Genomic DNA, 25,497 nt, shown 5'->3' with positions numbered 1-25,497 from the left:
AAGGTAAGTCCCTGGGGTTCTGAGTCCCAGTCAGGCCCATCTCCAGATAGAAGGGGAGACTGATTAAGTCTAAAAATCTCGAGATTTGAGATTCCAGGATAGTCCCTTGGGTGGGACTGTGTAACCTCTGAGTGATTAAATGAATGAATGGGGAGTGCAGAGGCTTACCTTTGCTGATCCAGTCTGTGGCTCCACAGCCTGCACTACAGAGTATGAGTGGGCCCCAACCTGTACTCCACACTACGTCATATGGCATAACAGCTAATCCAGACTCTATGCAGACACCTTAGCTAAGACAAGCCTAAGTTCTCGTGAGAGACACGGACAGGCAGGCATTTGAGTGGCCTCGTGAGAAGCTTCCCTCCTTTGTTTGTCCTGAGACACTGGTTCAGGGATGGGATCATCACAATCCAAACTCACAGTCTTAGAGTGTATATTAAAAAATTTTCAAAAAAGGCTTTTCCAGGGATTATGGTGTCTGTATGTCCCCTGGGACTCCCCAGACTCTGTGCAAATTAGAGTTGCCTAAGTTTGGTGTTAACTAGCTCCAGAGAGAACCCTAGAAGTGGCCAAGGTTTGTGCAGTTTGGCAGGCAGTCACTGGGACCCCCAGACATTCTGATCAGTTTCCCTATATCAACTTCTGGTTAGAAATTGCCCAAACCCTGCCTTTGTAGGTTTTATTCTGTGTTGGAAGGAAGGGTCAGAGTAGAGTCCTAGTAACTCAAAGGGCCGGACCTCGAAAAGTTATTATTCTACAAAAATCTCCAGAAGAAGACCCACTACCCCTGCTGTATGTTCCAGCTATTCCAGGACATCTCCCTACCCTGGAGCCTCCACAAGCAGATCTCCCAAAAACTTCTCCACTTTCAGTCTCCCCGGGCCCATCAGCCCCCCTCCCCCACCGAGGGGGATCCTGAAACTCCTTTGGTGAGGAGAATTCAGTCAGTGCAACCTGCCCTTCAGATGCCCCTCCATGAAACACAGGGTCCAGCCCAGATCAGTGCAGATGGGACTGTCCAACCCGGAAGGCCAACCCTGTTGTATCAGCCTTTCATAACTACAGATCTTTTAAACTGAAAGCATCACACCCTTCATATTCAGAAAAGCCTCAGGCTCTTATCAACCTCACGGAGTCCATTTTCCAAGCCCACCGCCCCATTTGGGAGGATTGCCGCCAGCTCCTCCTAACCCTGTTCAATATGGAAAAGAGACGCCAGATCCTCATGGAGGCCAGAAAGTGGTTGCGAGAACAGGCCCCCACAGGTGTCTTGGAGCCAGAGAAATGAGCCTGAGAGGCAGCATCAGAAGCTCAACTGACTTGGAACTTTAACACAGATCAGGCACGGGCTGCCCTTCAGTGGTACCGAGAAGCCCTCTTCAGAGGGATACAGGAAAAAGCGAGGCAGCCCACAAACATGTCCAAAATGGCCTCCGTCACTCAAAAGCCTGAAAAACCTCTGGGAGATTTTTATGAGCAACTCTGCAAAGCCTTCTAGATCTACACCCACTTCAACCCAGAAGCCCCGGAAAGCCAAAGAATGGTCAATGCAACTTTTGTCGCCCAGGCAGAGCCAGACATCAAACAAAAACTTCAGAAGCTAAATGGGTTTGCAGAGATAAGTATCTCCTAGCTCCTCAAAGCCGCAAACCAAGTATTCATCAATCGGTACAAAACTGCTGAGAAGGAAGCAAAAAAGCAAATGAAACAGCACGTCTCCCTGTTAGCAGCAGCCTTAAAGAATCCAGACCCAACCAATCGAGGAAGGCCACCCAAAAAGGGAAGGAATATTTCACCCTGGAACACTCACTGCTGTCAGTAAAAAGCCTAATGGGACCCCCATGGCCCCTAACCATATACCTTAAAGGGCCAATTACCACCTGGGGCTGTCTGGTTTACTTGTCTGAACTTAAAGGACACTTTTTTCTGCCTGCAGGTGACTCCCCAGAGCCAATCCCTATTTGCTTTTATTTATTTATTTTTTTTAAGATTTATTTATTTTTTATTTATTTCTCTCCCCTTCCTCCCCCATCCCGGTTGTCTGTTCTCTGTGTCTATTTGCTGCATCTTCTTTGTCCGCTTCTGTTGTCAGCGGCACGGGAATCTGTGTTTCTTTTTGTTGCATCATCTTGTTGCGTCAGCTCTCCATGTGTGAGGCACCATTCCTGGGCAGGCTGCACTTTGTTTCGCGCTGGGCGGCTCTCCTTACAGGGCGCACTCCTTGCACATGGGGCTCCCTTACACGGAGGACTCCCGAGTGGCACGGCACTCCTTGTGTGGATCACACTGTGCATGGGCCAGCTCCACACAGGTCGAGGCGGCCCGGGGTTTGAACCGTGGGCCTCCCGTGTGGTAGACGGATGCCCTAACCACTGGGCCAAGTCCCCCCACTTCTGTAAATGAGCCTGTGAGAATGTGGCCTTGCAGGAGACTATCAAACAAACCACTCCTGCCCCCCACTTCTGTAAATCAGCCTGCAAAAGCATGACCTAGTACCTGCCTTCTGCTTCTGTAACCCCGCTTGGAAAATTTCACCTAGGAATGCTTTAGCCAATGAACAAGAGCCATGCTAGTCCCATATAAAATCCTATATAAACCTATGATAACTGAAAAACAGGCCTCAGAATTTGGAGATATAGTCTCCTCTGGGCCCACACATAATAAATCTGTTCCTCCTCCTCTCTGAGTGCCCTTTGGATTTTTCTGCCTCTCAAAACTCGTGGCTTTGCTGCAACAATGTATATACCACAATTTTCTAATCCATTCATCTGCTGATGGATATTTGGTGTGCTTACAACTTTTGGCAATAGTAAATAATGCTGCTATGAGCATTGGTGTGCATATATCTGTTCGTGTCCCTGCTTTCAACTCTTCTGAATATATGCCTAGCAGTGGGATTGCTGGGGCATTGGAATTGTCCTACATGACGTTGCAATGATGGATTCAGGTCATTATATATTTTGTCATCACTTATCAAATTGCGTGAGACAGAGTGCTAACTATAAGGTAAACTATAATCCACAATTAGTGGCAATGCTTCAATATGTGTTCATCAATTGCAACAAACGCACCACATTAGTGAAGCATGCTGTTAATGTGGGAAAGTGTGGGAGGGGGAGGAAGGGGGCATATGGGAATCCCCTATATATTTTGTTGTTAGTAATGAGTTATTTTTTTTTAATTTTTACTTTTTTATTGTCTTTTTTAAAAAAGATATATAGATCACACAAACTGCAACATTAAAAAATATGAGGTTCCCATATACCCCACTCCCACCCCTACCCCCACCCCTCCCACATCAACGTCTTTCATCAGTGTGGCACATATTCATTGCATTTGGTGAATATCCACCCCACCCCCCCCCCGCTTTTTTTAAAGGACTGCTGTCTTTTTTTTTTTTAAGATTTATTTTTACTTATTTATTCCCCCCACGCTGCTTGCTTGCTCTCTGCTCTCTGTGTCCATTCACTGTGCATTCTTCCATGTCTCCTTGTTTCCCTTTGTTGCGTCATCTTGCTTCACCAGCTCTCCGCAGGCATGGGCCAGCTTGCCTTCACAAGGAGGCCCTGGGAAGTGAACCCAGGGCCTCCATATGGTAGATGGGAGCCCAGTCAATTAAGTCACATCTGCTTCCCTCCCCTATATTTTTTATGTAACATTTATATAATCTAAAGTTTCCTCAAAATAAATTAATTTTTTACAAAGAAAAGAAAGCAGCACATTTGTTACAATCCATGTAGAATGAATTCCTTTTTCCAGGTTCAACACAAGACCTCTTTAACCAAAGGCCCTACATCTGGAGGCTCCACCAACATTCCTCTGACACCATATTGTGCTCTTGGATTTGTAAACAAAAGAGAGAACATACCGCTCAAGGTGAGCAATCTGGGTGAATGACCCCAAAGCACACTATTTATCTTGGATCACCTAATATCACGGGACAGGTAAAATACCCCACTTGAGTGGAACAATCCTTTTCTACTGAGAGGCCTGCTCTTCAGGTGATGCGGGTTTAGCTTTTCTGCACAAATCCCTAGTTCTTGATATTGCTAAAAATAAAACCTAGAAAATTAGCAAAAAATAAAAGAAGAAGAAGAAATCTGAATACCACATAACCTTATTAACAACATACTCAGACTTGCCAGAAGTTCTGTACTCTATTGTTGGAACTGTCACAAAATATTGAAAGAGATATTGAAAAGTCAACAGAAACCACAATTTTAGAATGATTAAACTACTTTGCAGTCACAGGCCAAGTAGAATTTGCCTCATCACTGTGAAAGAATCTCTGGAACTCTGCAGGAAAAAAATGTGTTTTATTTTAAAATTATTTTGACTAAACTACTTGTTACCCAATGTGGAAGGAAACATTGTGCCACAATGGTGCTTCTGAATTAGTAAATGAGCAAAGTTGTAGAATAGCCACTATAAAGTATACTGCCTTTAAAACTACAGATGCATAAAAACTGCTTAATGTAAGCTAATAAAAAGTCATTATCAGACTTCCGGCAAGATGGTGGCTGAGTGAGCTTGCCTTGCCGTCTCTCCTGGGAAGAGGCAGCTGGGCACCGCTGGAGGTTCTCCAGGACCAGGCTTTTTCAGGATTTTTTCAGGGCAGGAAGTGTCTGGACATCGATTTGGTGGGAAGGTAACGGAAAGGACTGGTCTATAAGATATAATTTGGGACTTTTCAGGAGGGGGAGGCAAGATGGCGGCTGAGTGAACTTCCCGGTTACTAGCTCCTGGGGGGAATCGGCTGGGAGGCGTCGGAGACTCTTTGGGACCGGCTGTTTCGGGATTTTTCCTGGTCCGGAGGTGTCTGGACATCGATTTGGAGGGAAGGTAACAGAGAGGATCCATCTGTGAAATATACACGGAGATCCCAGCTACGTGTGGAGGACTCCCTCCTTGGGTAGGCGGAGCCGAGGCAGCTAGCACCGCGGCGGGTGGCGGGCGGGAGAGCCGAGCCGCGCTGCGCCGCGGCGGCGGGCGGTGGGCGGGGAAGCCGAGTCCGGCCGAGCCCGGCTGAGCCGCGGCGGGTGGGGGGGCCGAGCCCAGCCACGCCGCGCCGGGTGGTGGGCGGGAAAGCCGAGCTCAGCCGAGCCCGGCCGAGCAGCGGCGGGCGGCGGGCGGGGGACCGGAGCCCAGCTGAGCCCAGCCGAGCCTGGCGGCGGGGTTTCTGTTCTTTGGTTTTTTTTAAAAATTTTTAATTTATTTTTTATTTTTTATTTTTTGTTGTTGTTGTTCTTTTTTTTTTTTCCTCAATCCTCTCTTTCTTGTCCCCAATATTCTTCTTATACTATTTTACCTTAACAATACAATAGGTCCTACAGGAAATACCTCACATTTGCTGGGTTTCCTCACCCTCCACTGCCTCATTTCTCTGTGAATAGATTTAGCCTATCTACACTATCCCCTTTCCCCTACAACTTGATATTCTCCACCATCTGCTATCTCTCCTATATTCCATCTCCCTTTCTTTGATCCACAAAGTGTCTAACTCTTAATTTCTAATACCTTTGTTTAGTTTTCCATCTGGTATTCGTCCCTGAAACTATTACCTTTCTTTTCTCTTTCCCTCTCTCACGAAAACAATAGCCTCTTAATACGTACCACATTCCTCCCATACTCAGTCGTCTACCTCATTATAGGTACTTTCCTACTACTATAACTCTACACAATTTACATGATCTAACCTCCATCCTCCCAGAACTCATATTGTTGCTTTGTAAACATATATCACCAATACTACTTCACACTTTTTCCTTTCTTACACAATTGACTTTCCCCAGCACTAATACTTTCCTTTAAAGTGAGCTTAACTAGCAATAAGAAATTGGAATAAGAACAAAGTGACAAAGAGAAGATATAACACTTACGCAAAAACAACAGCTAATTAATCTCCAAGACTAGACAAAGAAGCTAAGGAACTGATTAAACCCGTCAAGAAAAAATGTTGACAAGACAGCAACAAAAATCTACAAACCAAACCAGTAATCAGGAAAACATGGCTGAATCCAATCAACGAACTGAAAACCAGGAAGGGGGGCAGGACTTCGCACAAGCAATGAAAGATCTCAGAACATTTATCACCGACAAATTTGATGAAGTAATGAAAGAGGTTAACAGCGTGAAGATTGAGAGAAAAAAACCACATGATTATATCTATAGATGCAGAAAAGGCATTTGACAAAATACAGCACCCCTTCCTGATAAAAACACTCCAAAAGATCGGAATACAAGGAAACTTTTTGAACATGATAAAGACTATATATGAAAAACCTAAAGCCAACATTGTTTACAATGGCGAAATCCTGAAATCCTTCCCTCTAAAATCAGGAACAAGACAAGGATGCCCATTGTCTCCGCTCCTATTTAACATTGTCTTGGAAGTACTGGCTCGAGCACTGAGACAAGAACCAGATATAAAAGGCATTCAAATTGGAAGGGAAGAAGTCAAAATTTCATTATTTGCAGATGACATGATCCTATATATAGAAAACCCTGAGAGATCTACAACAAAGCTCCTAGAACTCATAAATGAGTTTAGCAAAGTCGCAGGTTATAAGATCAATGCGCAAAAATCAGTAGCATTTCTATACACCAATAATGAGCAAGATCAGGAGGAAATCAAGAAACAAATACCATTCACAATAGTAAATAAAAAAATCAAATACTTAGGAATAAATTTAACTAAAGAGGTAAAAAACTTATACATCGAGAACTATACAAGATTGTTCAAGGAAATCAAAGAAGACCTAAATAAATGGAAGAATATTCCCTGTTCATGGATAGGAAGACTGAATATTATTAAGATGTCTATCCTACCAAAACTGATCTACACATTCAATGCAATCCCAATAAAAATCAACACAGCCTTCTTTAAGGAACTAGAAAAACTAACTATGAAATTTATTTGGAATAAAAAGAGGCCCCGAATAGCCAAAGACATATTGAAAAAGAAAAACGAAATAGGAGGAATCACACTTCCTGACTTCAAAACATACTACAAAGCTACAGTAGTGAAAACAGCATGGTACTGGCATAAGGAGAGACACACAGACCAATGGAATCGAATTGAAAGTTCAGATATAGAACCTCATGTATATAGCCATATAATATTCGATAAAGCCACCAAACCCTCACAACTGGGAGAGAATGGCCTATTCAACAAATGGTGCCTGGAGAACTGGATAGCTATATGTAGAAGAATGAAAGAGGATTACCATCTCACACCTTATACAAAGATCAACTCAAGATGGATCAAAGACCTAAATATAAGAGCCAAGACCATAAAGACCTTAGAAAGCAGTGTAGGGAAACATCTACAGGACCTTGTAATAGGAAATGGCTTCATGAATATCACACCAAAAGCACGAGCAGCAAAAGAACAAATAGATAAATGGGACTACCTCAAAATTAAAGCCTTCTGCACCTCAAAGGAGTTTGTCAAGAAAGTAAAAAGGGAACCCACACAATGGGAGAAAATATTTGGCAACCATATATCTGATAAGAGACTTATAACTTGCATATATAAAGAACTCATAGATCTCGAAAACAAAAAGATAAACAACCCATTTAAAAAATGGGAAAAAGATTTAAACAGACACTTCTCCAAAGAAGAAATACAAATGGCTAAAAAGCACATGAAAAAATGCTCCAAATCCCTAGCTATCAGGGAAATGCAAATCAAAACTACAATGAGATACCATCTTACTCCCATAAGATTGGCAGCCATGAAAAAAACAGTAGAATACAAATGCTGGAGAGGATGTGAAGAAAGGGGAACACTCATCCATTGCTGGTGGGAATGCAGAAGGATCCAACCATTCTGGAGGACAGTTTGGCAGTTTCTCAAAAAATTATCCATAGATTTGCCATATGACCCAGCAATACCACTGCTGGGTATATACCCATCAGATCTGAAAACAAGGACACAAACCGATATATGTACACCAATGTTCATAGCAGCATTGTTCACTATCGTCAAAAGTTGGAATCAGTCCAAAAGTCCATCAACAGATGAGTGGATCAATAAAATGTGGTATATACACACAATGGAATACTACTCAGCTGTAAGAACCAATACACTACAATCGCACGTGATAACATGGATGAACCTTGAGAATCTTATGTTGAGTGAAGCAACCCAGGCATTGAAGGACAAATACTACATGACCTCAATGATATGAAATAAGTTAACTGCCTCAGAGAGCTAGAGTCTGGCAAAGTGGCTTACTGGAAATCGGGGGGTGGAGGAAGGCTGTGAGTTAATGTCTGTAGGGGTGGAATCTGTGATGAGCTGGGGGTAAGTATGAGCACAAAGAAGGGACAAAATGGGGGCAAGGGGTTACCTTCGGGTGGGGTTTTCTGGGTTTGAGGGGGGCTGGGGATGGGAAGAGGGGTAATATGGTCCAAGAAATAGGTGGGAGGGAGGGGCAACATACAAACATGGGAGAGTGCCAGAAGTTCATTGAGAACTAAATGTTGAGTAAAACATATCAAAGTATAAGTAGGAGGGTCACCTGGTTAGGACGCTCAAGGGGTATGGTCTGATGCGGGACGGACTCCGGAGGGAATAGCTGAAGGCTCATTTTGCCAAGGTGGGTTCTACCATTGGGTGGGGTGGACCCATATCCTGAGGGAAGACTAATGCCGTCGAATAGAGAGAACTGTATCTCTCGTGAGAAAGGACGGCTCCCAGGGCATTAGATTGGCAGGCGTTGTGGGCCCTAAGGGGAGGGGAAAATGGACGTGCAATGGATGGAACAAAGGTAAATAAGGGGGCAAAAGAGGAGTTATGTGAGAGTACACGAGGATGAATATAAAACAGCTAATATTACACCAAAAACATATAGGGGACGACAGACTAATAATGACAACCATAAGACAAAACATAGGATAACTAAAAAATTTAGAAAGCTGTACAACCTAAATTATGGACCACATAGTAAGCACAAATGTTACCTTGTTTGAAAACTATAGTTTCGGAATCTGTACATCAGTTTCAGGAAATATGATATGAATAAGTTAAAAGATTATTGCTGTGGAAGGGAAAAGGTTTTATGGTGGATCTGGGGAAATACTGTATATTGTATATATGAATTTTGGTGATCTAAGACTCTTCTGAAGCTGGCATTATGTTGGGATTCACTTTACGGGAAGTTTTGGATCACAGAGTGGTTCAACAATGGCAGCGGAGGAATACTGATATGGGATGTTATTGACAGGATATATATGGTTGACAGGGAGTTATACAGGGCATATGCCCAGGGTATATGGTAATGTCTATATATACTCATAGTGGAAACAATTAAAAACAACAGCTGGGGGGGTACTGGGCTCCTGGCTGGGGGGTCACTGTTGTGGGCCCTGGGAGAGCAGCGGATATCCTCCAGGTGCAACGGCAAGAACCAGGAAGGAAGGAGGGCCCAACAGTGGGCTCTTGATACTAATGGCTACACTTTTGAGCCTATGCACCTGCAATAAGAACAAGGCCTAGAGTAGCATTGAGCCTGGGGGTTTCCTCCTGACAGCCTTCATGTTACTCAAATGTGGCCACTCTCACAGCCAAACTCAGCGTGTAGATGTGATGCATTCCCCCCAGCGTGGGATACGACACCCGGGGATGAGCCTCCCTGGCACCGAGGGATCACTACCACATACCAGCTGAAGAAGCAACTAGAAAATGACCTTGAATTAAAGATTCAATGCGGAACAGCAGAATATACCTGTCTACATATAATAACATGACTTCGGGAAGCGGTTTGACCTAATGTAAGGGGGAAATGGAAAGGAGAAATGAGATTATAAGGCTGTGAGTCTCTAAAAAAGAGTCTGGAGGTTGTCAGAAGGAATACCCCTATGTACAACTGAACAGAGTCTAAGAGACAGATAAGGTAGATACAACCCCAGGTATTGGTTCTTTTGAGGGATAAAGAGACCCACGGGTTCTATGGTCATGGCAGAAGGGGTTCACTGCCATGACAGATGACCCTTCTTTGGAGCTGGTGTTTCTGCGTGATGGAAATGGACTCAGAGGGGATCTCTTTTCACAAGACTTGCATGCTACTTTATTGGAATTGTAGTTGGTGCTGGGTTTAAGATATATGTAGGGGATTTGAATCTCTGGACTGATAATATGACACCCAGGCCCAGAGCCTCAACAGACTTCAGCTCCTACACTTTGACTTATTGGACTTACTCCACTCAGCTAACATGGAGTTGAAGAAGGTCAACCACCACAACATGGAGCCTAGAGTGTCTACAACTAGAAGCGGGAAGAGTGCATCCAGTACCCATGTGCAATCTAAGCCCTCACTTGACATAGGTGTGCAATGGACACAACCAATCCAATGTCCACAGAGAAAATGTGGAATGGGTGTGGGAACGGTAGCCATGGGGGCTGCTGGGTGTGGGGAACGGGAGGAAGAGATGAGATGTGGAGGCGTTTTCAGGACGTGGAGTTGTCCTGGATAGTGCTTCACGGACAATTACGGGACACTGTAGATCCCCCCAGGGCCCACTGGATGGAACGTGAGAGAGTCTGGGCTATGATGTGGACCATTGACTATGGGGTGCAGTGATGCTCAGAGATGAACTTACCAGGTGCAATGGATGTATCACGATGATGGGAGAGAGTGTTGCTGTGGGGGAAGTGGGGGGCGGGGGCGGTGGGGTTGAATGGGACCTCATATATTTTTTTTAATGTAATTAAAAATAATAATAAATAAATATTTTTAAAAAAAGTCATTAAAAATCTAATGAAAAGAAATTTCATTAAAATGTCACTCTCCTCAAAGAGAATAAATGTCCTGATGTGAGTACTAAAACATTTAGGTGAACCAAGAGGTGGGAAAGCTAAGACAAATGAATTTGTATGGCTAAGAGACTTCTAAGTCAGTCAGGAGGCCATCCCAGAATAGTGCTTATGCACATCTTAATGGGATCTCATTGACAGTCAAAGTAGATACTACCCCAAATAATGAAATGCTCCTCTGAGATATGGAGACATCCCGACACTACAGTCAGGGCAGATAGCTCAGGAATTTCACCCCTTGCCAGTGGGCCCTAATCTGGTATTTATGCTCCCCAGTGTGACAGAGTTAGACTCAGCAGTGGTTTCCCTATGCATGACTCTTCTGTCCTTCTATTTGAACCTATAATTAGTATTAGAGATGGTAGGTGTACATCCAAGAGACTTAAATCTTTTGGCTGTCCATGTGCCAGGTGAGTCCTGAAGCTCAACAGAGTTGTAACATGTACTCTCCAGTTCAATGGACTCACCCAGGACAACTGACAGGGAGGAGATGATGGACAAACAACATACCAAGGAAATGAGAGTGCCTGCAACTGCAACCAAGAGCGGCCCATGCATCGGATGTATTGGCTTGAAGTCCCTTTCAATTAATGGTGGAGTGGGCATCACCATCCCAGAGTCCTCAGGATTCGGAAACAAACTATGGACTAAAATAAATTTACTAGTATTCTTCTGTGGACTCATTGTGATTCTAGCAAAGCAAGAAATACCATTGTTGTGGAGGCAGTGACCCATAGATGTTCTGGGGTTAGGGAGAGGGAAAAACAGGTGCTTATAATAAGGGGGCATTTTCGGGACTTGGGAATCATCCTTATTGACATTACAACTACAGAATGAGACCATTATATATCCGGCCATAATCTACAGAGTCGAATGGGAGAGAGTATAAATTACAATGTAAACTATAACCCATGCTTAGTGGCAATGCTCCAAAATGTGTTTATCAATTGTAGTGAATGTACCACACTGATGAAAGATGTTGCTAATGTGGGAAAATGTGGGAGGTATGGGGAGTGGGGCATATGGGAATCCCCTATATATTTTTTGTAACATTTATGTAATCAAAGTATCTTTTAAAAAATAAAAAAGTAGGGGAAAAATACTTTAGGTGAAAATTAGTTTAACTGAAGTTAAATACTGTATCTACATTTCAAGTTATTAAGGAAAAGATTATCAACTTTCTCCATTTTAAGTCTTCTTTTTGAGCATTTATTTATTTATGGACAGGTAGATGGCTTATTTTCTGATTTTATGTCTTCTTACAAATTAACCATTAAGAACCTGAGTTTATTCAAACCTCTCTAGTATTCTCTGGTCATTACTACTAATAAACAAGACTTTTACCATGAAATAACTTCTAATCCTGTTCAAAAGATTTGTCATACCCCCAAAGCTCTAAAATTTATCCCAGAATAATGTAAAAATCACTAAACTGCAGTACTTGCAACCTTAATGACCTTTATGTTCCTCCAAATATTTCTAAAAATTTAAATTTTCATTTTGGGTTGTTGTATGACACAGTTAGAAAAGACTGCAAAATGAGTTCAAAAGCAAGGACAGAAATATCTGCCAAACAGATATGTAAACCCAAGCTATTTCACACTGATTTTCAAGAAATATTTGCAAGAAACTACAATTCAAAGAAACAATGTGGAAACTCATTTTCTGTTCTCTAACATGCCAATATGGATATAGAGTATATTTCCTTGGCATACATATCTACCTGTCCCACTCTCGGGAGCCAAGATGCCTTCCTCACTCCAGCCCCAATCCAAACATATTCTCTCTCTCAGACTTGCTGATGGCAAAAGTAACAACATGATAGCTTCAGTCTTCTTTTAGGAAAGAAATATATGCAGGCAGCTAAGACTTTTAAAAAGGTTTCTATCTTAGTTTAAGTAAGCTGATCACCTTCTTTCCCTTGAGTAGATTTTGATAAGAAGAAACAAAGCCAAATGAAAGGGAGAAAAAATATTAGTAATATAAAAAATGGAGGGTCCAGTTGCTAAAGTCAAAGGCACCTGTATGCAATTCTGAACAGTATGGACTTAATCTAGTGTGCAGTAGACAGCTGAGGCATTCTTAGTTTTACAGTCAGCCCTTCCCCACCAGACAGAATAAGATTCCACTTAATGTCAGCATTAATCTGTCTCCCCTAGGTATCACTTCTTAGACAGAGACCAACAAGAAACTAGCCCTAATCTTCTCATACAATAACACAGAAACCTCAAAATAATTATACCCTCCCTGCAATGTTAAACAATGAAAGCTGGAAATTGAATAACTTGACAGAGAACAAGAGACAGAAAATGAAGCCATGGGGTAAGGGAGAACAAGTGGTGAAAGTGGAAAGATAGTGAGGGAATCAAGAAGAAGCAAGCCCATTATCTCTGCTGAAAGGCTCAAGGATGGAGGTATCAGGTACCTTTGAAAATGTGTCTCTGAGAGAATGAGTACGGTGGTTCTGGAGGGTGTGCATGGGGAAGAGAAAAAGGAGAATGGGTTAAAAGTCTTTTAAAAGGTAGTAACAGGAGCAGACGTGGCTCAAGTGGTTAAGTGCCCATTTCCCACACGGGAGGTCCCAGATTCAGTTTCCGGTGCCCTTCAAAAAACAAAAACAAACAACAAGCAAAACAAATGGGTGGGTGGGGGGGAAACTCAGGGAAGCCGATGTGGTTCAGTGGGTGAGTGCTGGCTTCCCACATATGAGTGCTGGCTTCCCAGGTATACGCCCCCCTCCCCTGGTACCTCAAAAAACAAACAAACAAAAAAGGCAGTAACATATTCAAATCACCACCTGTACACCATTTTGGTAAACAATTACACTTTCTCTACCTGATAGAAGATCAAGTGAAGGTTTATTTACCCTCTGCAGAGGTTAAAACAGAGAGTGTCTACATTGGGAGATGCCAAATAGAGCTTTCCTCAACATTTTAGCTCTTCGTTCTCAAATATGAATGTACAAAGAACACCATATAATGAGGACAGCTCCACACATGAAGGAAGAGACCAAAACATCAGAATAATGGAAATTGGAGGAAACAGAAACAAGGCCAGGAAAAAAAGAAAACTTCAAAGAAACAATAAATATTTTCAGAGAGCACTGTGATTATAGAACATTCATGAAATAAGAAGAGGATGTAATTTTAACGAGGAGGTAAGCAGAGAGTTCCAGTAGACCAAGATGGCAAAATAAGACATCTCATTATGTCATTCCCACACAGAGTCTTTAGCAAAAATTGACAAGCCATCTTCCTCAAAATGAGAGAAAAGAGATGAGCTGCACTAGTGCTGAATCAAGACAATTCAGCTTTAAAAACCAGGGAGAAGCTGATGGTAGCCTTGCTAAATGCTTCTGCAACCCTTCCCCTTCCCAGGCATGGTGTGGAACCAGCCTGTACTCCCATTGTGAAGGAGCAGAGTAATCCCCTGGCGTGCCTGTATGTCAATGCCAATTTACTAAGTAGAAGCCTGGAAGTCTAAACCAGTACACTTGACTTGGGCTCACCCTCCCAGAACTTGTCCTGCAGGCAAAAGCAGCTTACAGATAGCAAAAGCTGTATAAGAAACAATTAAGTGAAAGAAGCCTGGGACAAAGGATTACCTGCATTAATCCTCACAGAAGAGAACCCAGAAGGAAGAAGGAAGTATTTCAGAGAGAGAAAAGGGACATTCAACTCCTATAAATGGGGTTTAAGGGTAAGTTCATGTGTCAAGTAAGCTAGGTTATGAGGTCTGGTTGTTTGATTAAGCAAGCACAGGCCTGACTACTACTGTAAGGATATTTCATGAATTTAAGTCATCAGCCAATTTACTACATGGGTAGATGGTGGCATCTACAATTAACAAAGAAGGGTGCTTTCAACAATTGATAGACGTCTCATCCCATCAGTCAAAGGCCTTAAACAGAGACCTGATGATTTCAGGAGTTAAGAAAGAAGAATTTCTATCTCACTTCAGCTAAGCCAGCTTCCTTTGGGAATTCATCAAAACCTTCTTAATCAGTGTTCCCAGCTTGCAGCCTGCCCTATAGCATGTGGATTTGCCAATCCCAACAGTCATGTGAGCCAATTCTTCCAATAAATCTCATAACATTTACATGATATGTATGCATCTCCTATGGGTTCTGTTCCCCTGGAGAACCCTAATATTAATATGGCCTGTGCATGAATTCAAATTTATCTAATTCTGTATCCACATTTGGCTAGTTTCCAGAAAGCCAATTAAGTGATATAGACTCTATAGGCTGTGAATATTCAGGAAGGATGTGAACTGAACATATATTCGAACCTACATCCAGACTTGGAATGTGGGCGATATGTTAATTCAAACTTACCTAGTATGTGAGTGGTATGTTAATCCAAGTTTACCTGGTATCCAACCAACCCCTAAACTCTAAGAAACTAACAAAGAAAGCCCTTTTTGCACCAAAGTGCTACTTGATCCCCACTCCTAAATCCTCCCCATAAAAGGACCTGGAAATATTGCTCGGGGCTCGGTCTTCGGACAGAAGTCCTCCATGCCTGGCCAGCTGTTAATAAGCCTTCCTTCTCAGAAAAGTCTCACGTCTTACCCTTCAGTACTGTAACCACCAACTTCTCTCTGCTGCCACTACAATGTAAGAGAGAATTTCTAAGGCCACAATCAAGCACAAGACCAGGACAAGAAGCAGTCTTCACCAAGGCTTGGATTCAATGGAGAGGATCCTGCACTTCACATTTGCCTGGGGTTCATCTTCTTGATAGGAGTGCTAAATTCTGGAGAAGACAACCAGTCAGAGTAATAAAGCCAATTTGCAAAGACTGCTAAAGTTGTTCTTTTGTCTTGGTTTCTTTGTTTTTGTTAGCTCATGGCACGTAAGGATAAAACTTAAGGAAGAGAAACCTCAGGGACTAAACCCCAGAATTATCACTTTAAAACAGTAAAATAATGTACAGTGTGCAACAAAAGATTACAAGACAAACAAGATAAAAATTGAGAAACCATCAGCAAAGATCAGACTTCAGATATACCAGAAAAGGATTTTAAAAATTACCCACAATATGTTCAAGGAAATAAAGGAAAACATTAAGAACTTAGAGAATATAAGGAAAACAATGAATGAGCATGAGAATCTCAAAAAGAAAAGACAGAAATTTAAAAAATCAACTGCAAAAAATCTATAGTTGAAGACCACAATAACTGAAAGGAAAACTTCACTAGATAGTTTTAATAGCAGATTGGAGCTGGCAGGAAAAAGAAGCAGTGATCTCAAAACCAAGACAATATAAATGATTCAGTCTAAGGATTAGAAAGGAAAAAATAAACAAACAAAAAAGAGAATTAGAAGACCTTATAGTATGACATACATGGCATACCAATATATGAGTTATGGAGTACCATAAGGAGAACACAGAGATATAAGGGCAGAAAGAATATTTAAAGAAATAAAATTTTTTATTTATTTAGGGTCAGTAAAAACAATAATAAGAGGATACAACAAACAACTGTACACCTAAAATTTGATAATGGATAAATTCCTAGAAACATACAAACACAGTGACTCAAGAAGAAATAGACTATCTCAACAGACTAAAAATTAGTAAAGAAATTGAACCAATAATCAAAAACCTCCCAAAAAGGAAAAACCTAGGATTAGATGGCTTCACTGGGGAATTTTTTTTAAAAAAGATTTTATTTATTTTATTTCTCCCCACCCCTTCACTGTTTGTGCTCACTGTCTCCTCTCTGGTCTATCTGTTGTGTGCTCTCTATGTCTGCTTGTCTTTTCAAAGGAGGCACCAGGAACTGAACCTGGGATCTCCCATGTGGGAGGGAGGGCCCCAATTGCTTTAGCCACCTCCACTTCCTGCTTTTTGTGCCTCTCATTGTGTTTCCTTGTTGTGTCTCTTCATCGCGTCATCTTGCTGCATTGGCTCACCACACCACCTGTCGTGTCAGCGTGCTGTCTTGCTCGTCGCCTTTAGGAAGTACCAGGAACCAAACCCAGGACCTCCCATGTGGTAGATGGGTGCCCAATTGCTTGAGACACATCCACTTCCCTTCACTGGAGAATTTTACCAAACATTTCAAGAAGAATACCAACCATGATCAAAGTCTTCAAAAAATCTGAAAACAACGGAACATACCCTAACTCATTCTATGATCCCAAAACTACCCTAATACCAAAGCCAGATAAAGATACCACAAAAAAACAAAATTTCAGACCAATCTCCTTTATGAATATAGATGGAACAATCCTCAAGAAAATATTTACAAACCAGATCCAAAAGCACATTAAAAAATTAGATACCATGATCAATTGGGATTTATCCCAGGTATGCAAGGGTGGTTCAACATAAGAAAAATTAATTAGTATAATATACAACATTAACAGAATGAAGGCAAAAAAACCCCACATGATCAACTCTATTGAAGGAGAAAAAGCACGTGCAAAATCCAAGATCTCTTCCTGAAAAAAAGCACTCAGAAAATTAGAAACACAAGGAAACTTCCTCAACAAGATAAAGGGAATATACAAAAACCTACAACTAACATTATATTCAGTAGTGAAAGATTTAAAGCATTCCCTATAGATTATGAATATGACAAGGATGCCCACTGTTGCCACGAATTCAATGTTGTACTGGAAATTCTAGTTAGAGCAACTAAGCAAGAAAAAGAAATAAAAGGTATCCAAATAAAAGGAGTAGAAGAAGTAAAACTTTATTTGTAGATGACATGATCATATATATAGAAAATCCTGAAAACCGCAACAAAGCTACTAGAGCTAATCAACAAATTTTCAGCAAAACTGGCAAGATCAACATGCAACAATCAGTCTTTCTATACACTATAGTGAACAATCTTAAGAGGAAATTGAGAGGGAAAAAATGTTTTTACAATGACAACTAAAATATCTAAGAATAACTTACACCAAAGAAGTAAAAAGTTCTTACATGGGAAATTTAAATATTTCAAAAAGGCATCAGGGAAGCATTAGTAAATGGAAGGATACTCTATGTTCATGGATTGGAAGAGTGACTACTGTTAAGATGACATTTCTACCTAATTTACCGATTCAAAACAATCCCAATCAAAATTCCAACATCCTCCTTTGCAGAAATGCAAAAGCTAATCATCCAGTTTATATGGAAGTGCAAGGGGCACCGAATAGCCAAAACCATCTTGAAAAGAAAGAATGAAGTTGGAGGACTCACACATCCAATCTTAAAACGTATAAAGCTGCTATAATCAAAACAGTATAGTACAAGCACAAAGACAAGATATATAGATCAACTCTCGAGCTGAGAGTTCAGAAATAAACCCACTCATCTATAGACAACTGATTTTTTTTTCAGTTGAAAAGTTTTTATTGAAGATATTTTCATATATATTATTAGTGGAATCAATTTCCCTCCCCTCCTAAGATGAAGCCACATTCATACCTTATAAAAACATTCATGTAACACCCTCAACATTTTCATGTTACTCTCTTTTTTAGTCCCTGAGGACTTGCTTTGGCTAGATTTTCTATTTTAACCCATGCTTGTTCTTTCATTTTGAACTTCTCTTTCAGCTTTTCTGCTTTAAACAGTTTTTGGTTCATCTCCATGAAGAGTTTCTGTGCATTGTATATCAAGCTGTGTAGTATCTTGTTCCAGTGAGTCTTTGAGTTGCAGTACAAGGATAGAAACATGATGGGCAGAATCTTTGTGGTGATTGGTCACTGATTAAACTCAAAATGTACTCATTAGTCCAGTAATGTTGGGCTCACTCTGCCACCTGGAAATGTAGACTGGAAACTGGCTAATTAGCAACTGGCTAATTGCCTGAAAAGAGGCTCCATGATCTTGACAAATTCCAATGGTTTGATAATACCTAAAATTTCTTAATTCATTTAAGAACATTATTTATTTTGAACTTTGACTCTTTGACTAGTATTTGAGAACTGCTTGGTGAAGGTGCTGTCCTTTGAAAAAACAGTACTACATGGTACACCAGCTGTGGGTGGTAGACACTCAGGGACTTCACTTTGTGCAGCAGTAATAACACCTTCAATAAGAAAATCTTGTGTTCTTCTTTTAGTGGTAAGGCAAATCCATTAATTATACTTCCCAATATTTCCAGGAATTCTCTTATGCCATTGTGATGCTCTGTTTCATAAATAAACCTATAAAATATATTATTTATCTGCTTTCTGCTGTAAGTTCTTAAGCCCAAGAATTTTCCATAGATTCTGTGAAGGGTAGTTTTAAGAAAATTTCTCTCCCGAGGATCTTCACTATCAAATGGTACTAAAAGCTGCAATACAAACTTACGATGAATGTATTTCTCTGCTATATTAGGTGGGAAGCCTGGAGACTAAAAATCTTAAGAAAAAAATCATAAACAAGTTGTAGATGAGGCCAGACTGCTTCTAACATTGGCTCATCTTCCTCTGGGTCAAATTTCTACTCCCGTAGTCCTGGAGAAAGGTGATATATTCAAAACATGTTAACTGCAAACATATGGACAACTTCTGGGTAAATAGGCTCTGTGATAACACTCCGACTGTGTGATACATTCTACCATTTCAATTAAAGAAGCCTGTTTTACTTCCTTCCACTTTAGTTCACTTAGTAGATCGGAAATAAACTAAAAGAGGACACAGTACTGATGTAACTTCTGAATAAAAAGCTTCTCTTGATCAGCAGGAGGAACATATTTTAAAGATGGTAGTTTTTGCAGTTCTCTGTTATTGCTGATGCTAAACCTGAAAGAATTTTGCCATTTGTCTTTCTTCGCTATGGGCTGAGGATCTGGTACTTTTATTAGATACTGCAGATGGAAAAAAGGAATACTTTTTTTCTTACTGGGAATCTCCAATTCTACTGTGTCTGGTCCTTTTCTCAAACTTTTCCAACTTTTCCCTGCTTTTGGTGAATCTTTCTCCTCCTTGCTTTTTATTCAGCATGGCTGGTATGGGCCACCATCCCCACTACCTCCGCCCCCACACAGCGGCGCATGCACCATGGCTGCTGCCGCTGCCCAGGGACTGAGTCACCTGCTCACTCTCACTCCCTCTTCCAGCACCCAGAGGCTGTGGCAGCCACAGTGACAGCCCAACTGATTTTTGAGAAGGGTGCCAAGTCCACGCAATAGGAAAAGAACTGTCTCTCCAACAAGTGGTACTGGGAAAACTGCATACCCATTTGCAAAAGAACAAAGATGGGGTGCGTGGCAAGAGGGCAGCTGAGTAAGGAGATTCAAGAGTCAGCAGGGGGAAGCGGATCTAGCCCAACGGATAGGGCATCCACCTACCAATGAGAGGGCCACGGTTCAAACCCAGGGCCTCCTGACCCATGTGATGAGCTGGCCCATGCGCAGTGCTGATGAGCGCAAGGAGTGCCCTGCCATGCAGGAGTGTCCCCCGAGTAGGGGAGCCCCACACACAAGGAGTGCGTCCCATAAGGAAAGCCGCCCAGTGTGAAAAAAGTGCAGCCTGCCCAGGAATGGTGCTGCACATATGGAAAGCTGACGCAGCAAGATGACACAACAAAACAAGACCCAGATTCAGGTGCCACGGACACAGAAGAACACACAGCAAATGGACACAGAGAGCAGACAACTGGGGACGGGGGTGAGGAAGGGGAGAGGAATAAATAAAAAATAAATCTAAAAAAAAAAAAAAGAGTCAGCAGGGCAATTAGTAAATCACCCAGAACTATCTAAAGCACCTGTTTTGGGGGCACAGGAGACCAAAAGACCATCCTACAGCATTCTTGAAAGAATGACCTATCTGTACTAAAGTTGCATGAGTAGAGCAATCCACAATGCAGACACCAATTCCCATCCTCCACCAGGTGGCAGATGCCACCTCAGGAGCTATTCTATGGTTGGAGTTGGAAGCTCCATTTCCCAAAAAAGGGGGAGGAAGAGACAATGAGTCACCAACTTCAGTTACTGATTGGTAATTTTGGCTGGATAAAGTATAATCCTAAGAACAGCTGAAGTTTGAACCTGTCCAAGTCAGAAAGAGGTCAGTAACCACCATTTTAACTCCATAGTTAACTGAGTTGCTATGTGTTGAAGCAAGATGACGGGCAACATCTGTGAGGGTTCAGCTTTCTTCTTTCCTCTTCAGTGTCTATGGACCCAGCTTCTTCAGATCATAGCTGTAGGCTGGCACAGGGCTCAACTGTTGTTTTCTTAAGTTGCAAACTATCCAGCAAATGAATCAGCTTTCTCTGGGGCCCCAGGATCAAAGCTCCCTCCTCTTCCACATCTGTGGAGCTACCTCTATTCCCAGGTAGGTGTTCCTGTTTTGTCTATTTGACTAAGAATCCATTTATACAGCCCACAAAGGGGGCAAGGACTCAAACTGAGTTGCACTCTAACGACAGTCAACTCAAAGCCCTAATCTTAACATAATTTAATCAAACACATTACAGCTGAATCTAATACAACCAAAGGGTATCACACCCTGAGGAACAGACCAGTTTACAAACATAATATCTCTTTTTGGAATTCATAAATAATATCAAACTGCCACAAGTGCCTTCAATGCTGCCTCCACATCTGACCTCCCCCCATAGGACAGGAGAAGCTGGTATTTCCTCAGCCTCTCAGGGCAACTGCAGACACTTTTAAACTGCACATTCTTGACTGTTGGGCAACTGTGGCTCCACCCTCACCCCCAATAGGACAACAGCGGGGATGGTGTTTCAACAGCCTCTCTGGGTAACTGCAGGTGCTTTTGGTCCACACAGACTGAACAGTCAGATACCTTTAGCTCCATCCCAACCCCCAAGTAGGATAGGAGGGGAGCTCTTGTTTCCTCAGCCTTTCTGGGCAATGGCAGGCACCTTCAGCCTGCACATACTGGACTGTGGGTCTCTGTGGATCCACTCCCACCATCCCCAATTTGATAGGAGGGGCTGGTGTTTCCTTAGCCATTCTGGACACTGGCAGGCAACTTTGGCTGGCCTGCCCCTAATAGGATAGGAGGGAACTGGTGTTTCCTCAGTCTCTCTGGGCAATGGCAGGTACTTTCAGCCAACAGAGAATGAACTATAGAACCACCACCGACCCCAATAGGATAGGAGGGGGCTGGCATTTTCTCAGCCTCCGTGGGCAACTGCAGACACTTTTGGGCTAAATGGACTGGACTGTTGGGTGCCTGTGGTTCCATCCCCAATCCCTAAAGGGAAGAAGGGACAGTGCTCCATCATGCAAGTGCATTTGACCCACATGGATTAGAATGTTGAGAACTCCAGATGATCCATCCCCTCTTCTGGCATGGGATAACAGAGGCCTGGGCAACTACAGTCATTTTAGAACCGCATGGCATAAATTGTTATGCATACCTGCAGCTCCGTCCTGCCCCAGACAGGGGAGGAAGGGGCATGAAGCTTCATCAGTCTCTCTGGGCAACTACAGACAGTTTTGGCTTGCACGACTTAGATTATTAAACAGGGTTGCAGCCCTGTCCCTACCCCTAGCAGAGGGTGGGAAAACCTTTTCCTGTGGCAACATGGGCAGCTTCAGTCTCTACATCTTACACCACCAACTACATCCTCAGCTCCTACTACACAACCAGCAAGGGAGAAAGGGCAAGAAAGCCCTAAAGAGAGAAACTGTATCCAGAATAAATACATCTAGTAAGCCAGATGCCAAGACACCAACAAAAAATTACAATCCATACCAAAGAAACAGGAAGATATTGTCCAAAGGACCAAATTAAGCCTACAGATGACATAAAGGAATTGAGACAACTAACCACAGATGTTCAAACAAACCTCCTTAATACATTCACTGATATGGCTAAAAAGATTAAGAATATTAAGCATGCAGTGGGTGAGCACAAAGAAGAATTTGAAAGCAAACACAGAAAAATAGTAGCTCTTATGGGAATGAAAGGAACAATAAATGAAATTAAAAATACACTAGAGAAATATAATAGCAAATTTGAGGAGGCAGAAGTAAGGATTGGTGAGCTTGAAGACATGGCCTCCAAAAGCAAATAAACAAGACAGCAGATGAAGAAAATAATGGAAGACATTGAACAAGGTCTCAGGGAACTAAATGACAGCAAGAGATGTGAAAACATATACGTCATGGGTGTCCCAAAAAAGAGAAGGGAAAAGGGGCAGAAGGAACATTTTAAGAAATAATGGTAGAAAATTTCCCAACCCTACTGAAGGACATAGATAAGTATGACCAATAAGCAAAATGTACTCCCATCCAGATAAATCTGAATACACCAAATCCAAGACATACTAATCAAGATGTCAAATGCCAAAAACAAAGAGAGAATTCTGAGAGCAGCAAGAGAAAAGCAATGCATCACATATAAGGGATACCCAGTAAGATTAAGTGCCGATTTCTCATGAGAAACCAGAATGGCAAGAAGACAATGGCATGATATACTTAAGATACTGCAAGTGAAAATCTGCCAGTTAGAATCTTATATCCAGAAAGACTGTCTTTGAAAAATGAGGGCAAGTTTAAAATATTCACAGATAAACAGAAACTCAGTGAGTGTGTAAGAGAGAGATGGGCTTTGCAGGAAATACTAAAGGGAGTTCTACAGTCTGAAAAGAAAGGCAGAGAATGGCTTAGAAGAGAATCTAGAAATGAAGATATCAGTAATAGTAACTAAAAATATAAAAAGAGTAATGAAAATAAAATGACAGATAAAACAGAAAGATCAAAATGGGTGAAATAAGAACTGCCCTTAAAGTAGTAACATAGAACATTAATGGATTAAACTTCCCAATCAAAAGACACTGACTGGCAGAATCAATAAGAAAACATGAGCCATCTATATGCTGTCTACAAGAGAATCATGCTGGACCCAAGGATACCAATAGATTGGAAGTGAAAGGCTGGAAAAAGATATTCCATACCCCAACCAAAAAAAAGAGCTGAGTACCTATACCTGTATTGGGTGAAAAAGACTAAAAGAAAATTGTTATTAGAGACAAGCAAGGAGGAGAAATTCACCAGGAAGAAATAACGATCATAAATAGATATGTACATAACCAGGATGCCGCACAATACATGAGGCAAACACTGTCAAAACTGAAGGAAGAAATAGATATCTCTACAATAATAGTGGGAGAGTTCAATACAGCACTCTCAGCATTGAATAGAACTTTTGGGCAGAGGATCAATAAAGAAAGAGAAAGCTTGAATTAAATGATAAATGGGGTCAAGGATTGTGGGAAGATGGTGACAGACAAAAAGGCAGAGCTGAATGCTCTCACAAAAACTATGGACAAAGAGCCAAAAGCTGTCCAAGGGACCTGTTTTGGGGGTCAGCAGACCAGAACAGTGTTACACAACTCCCTGGAGGGCAAGGGACAGAGAGATGAAGAAGCTGAAAAGAAAAAAGTCAGTTACCAAGCACCCATGGCAGCCAGGAAGGGCTCCCCTCCCCTACCCCCAAGATATTAAGCTGGGGTAAAACTTGTCTTAGTCTTTTCAACTGAGAGGGTAACAGACATCTTCCTCCCTTTCAGCTCTTTGAAGAGAAAAGGGAGGGGAGTTTGGGGTGCTTTTCTTCAATGAATTTGGCTAACAGTGCCCACTTTGAATCTCCTACACAGGAACACAAGAAAGCCAAGACTGAAACATCTCCACGGAAAGATGCACTGACTGCCACCATCTGCTAGCCAGTCTGGAAACTGCACGGACAAAAACTGTTCATACTTTCCGTATCCAACCCCTAGGAGAAGATCTGTGCCCCACTACTGAATCACTGGTCCAATTTTGAAAACTTAAGTTGGGCAATTTTAAAGACTAAAAATAAGCTGAACAAAATATCAAAGAAGAGCTATGGGGAAAAAAACAGGCAACAAAGAGAAATTAGCCATCAGAGTAAATACATCAAAATATTCAGATGTCTAGACATTAACAAAAACTTACAAGTCATACTATGAAACAGGAAGAGATGGCCCAGTCAAAAGAACCAAGCAAATAATCTGAAGAAATACAGGATTTAATACAATTAATCAGTGATAATCACACAACTCTCTTAAATCACTTCAAAGAATGTAAAGAAAATATAACTAAAGAAATAAAGGATATTAAGATGACACAGGGAGAGCACAAAGAACAATCTGAAAGGCTGTAAAGTAACAAACCTTATGGGAATGAAAGGTACCATCAAAGAGATTAAAAATACATTAAAGGCACATAAGGGCAGATATGAATTGCTTGAAGACAGAATTAATGATTTCGAAGACAGAACTTCTGAACTGGAAGAAAGGAGAACAGAAAGAGAAGAGAATGGAAAAAAATGGAATCAAATCTCAGGGAACTGAAGGACAATGCAAAACACACAAACATTCGCATTACTTGTGTCCCAAAAGGAGAAGAGAATGGAAAGGGGGCAGAAAGAATATCTGTGGAAAGAGTGACTGAGAATTTCCCAACCCTTATGAAGGACATAAATATCAATATCAAAGAAGGACAATGCATCCCAAACAGAATAAATCCAATAGATCTATCCTGAGACATCTATTATTCAGAATGAAAAATATCAGAGATAAAGAGGCTAGTGAAAGCAGCAAGAGAAAAACAAAGCATTACATACAAGGGGAACTCAATAAGATTAAGTGCTGACCTCTCTTCAGAAACCATGGAGGAGAGAAGTGGTAAGAAGTATTTAGAGCACTGAAAGAGAAAAACTGCCAGCCAAGAATTCTGTATCT

At 41.6% G+C, this 25,497-nt stretch overlaps 1 protein-coding gene and 1 pseudogene across 15 annotated transcripts in view; both read right to left on the bottom strand.

Annotated features, from left to right (window-relative positions):
- The window catches only part of DOCK3 (dedicator of cytokinesis 3), a 657,203-nt gene that overhangs the window by 307,938 nt on the left and 323,768 nt on the right, over positions 1-25,497 (bottom strand). The window lies entirely within an intron of this gene.
- LOC139437670 (serine/threonine-protein phosphatase 2A 56 kDa regulatory subunit gamma isoform pseudogene) overlaps positions 18,282-25,497 on the bottom strand; it is a 92,167-nt pseudogene continuing 84,951 nt past the window's right edge.

Source organism: Dasypus novemcinctus, chromosome 26 (assembly GCF_030445035.2).
Source record: "Dasypus novemcinctus isolate mDasNov1 chromosome 26, mDasNov1.1.hap2, whole genome shotgun sequence".
In the NCBI taxonomy this organism is placed as follows: domain Eukaryota; kingdom Metazoa; phylum Chordata; class Mammalia; order Cingulata; family Dasypodidae; genus Dasypus; species Dasypus novemcinctus.
Note: the sequence above shows the minus strand (reverse complement) of the source record. Positions and strands in the feature narration are given on the sequence as shown.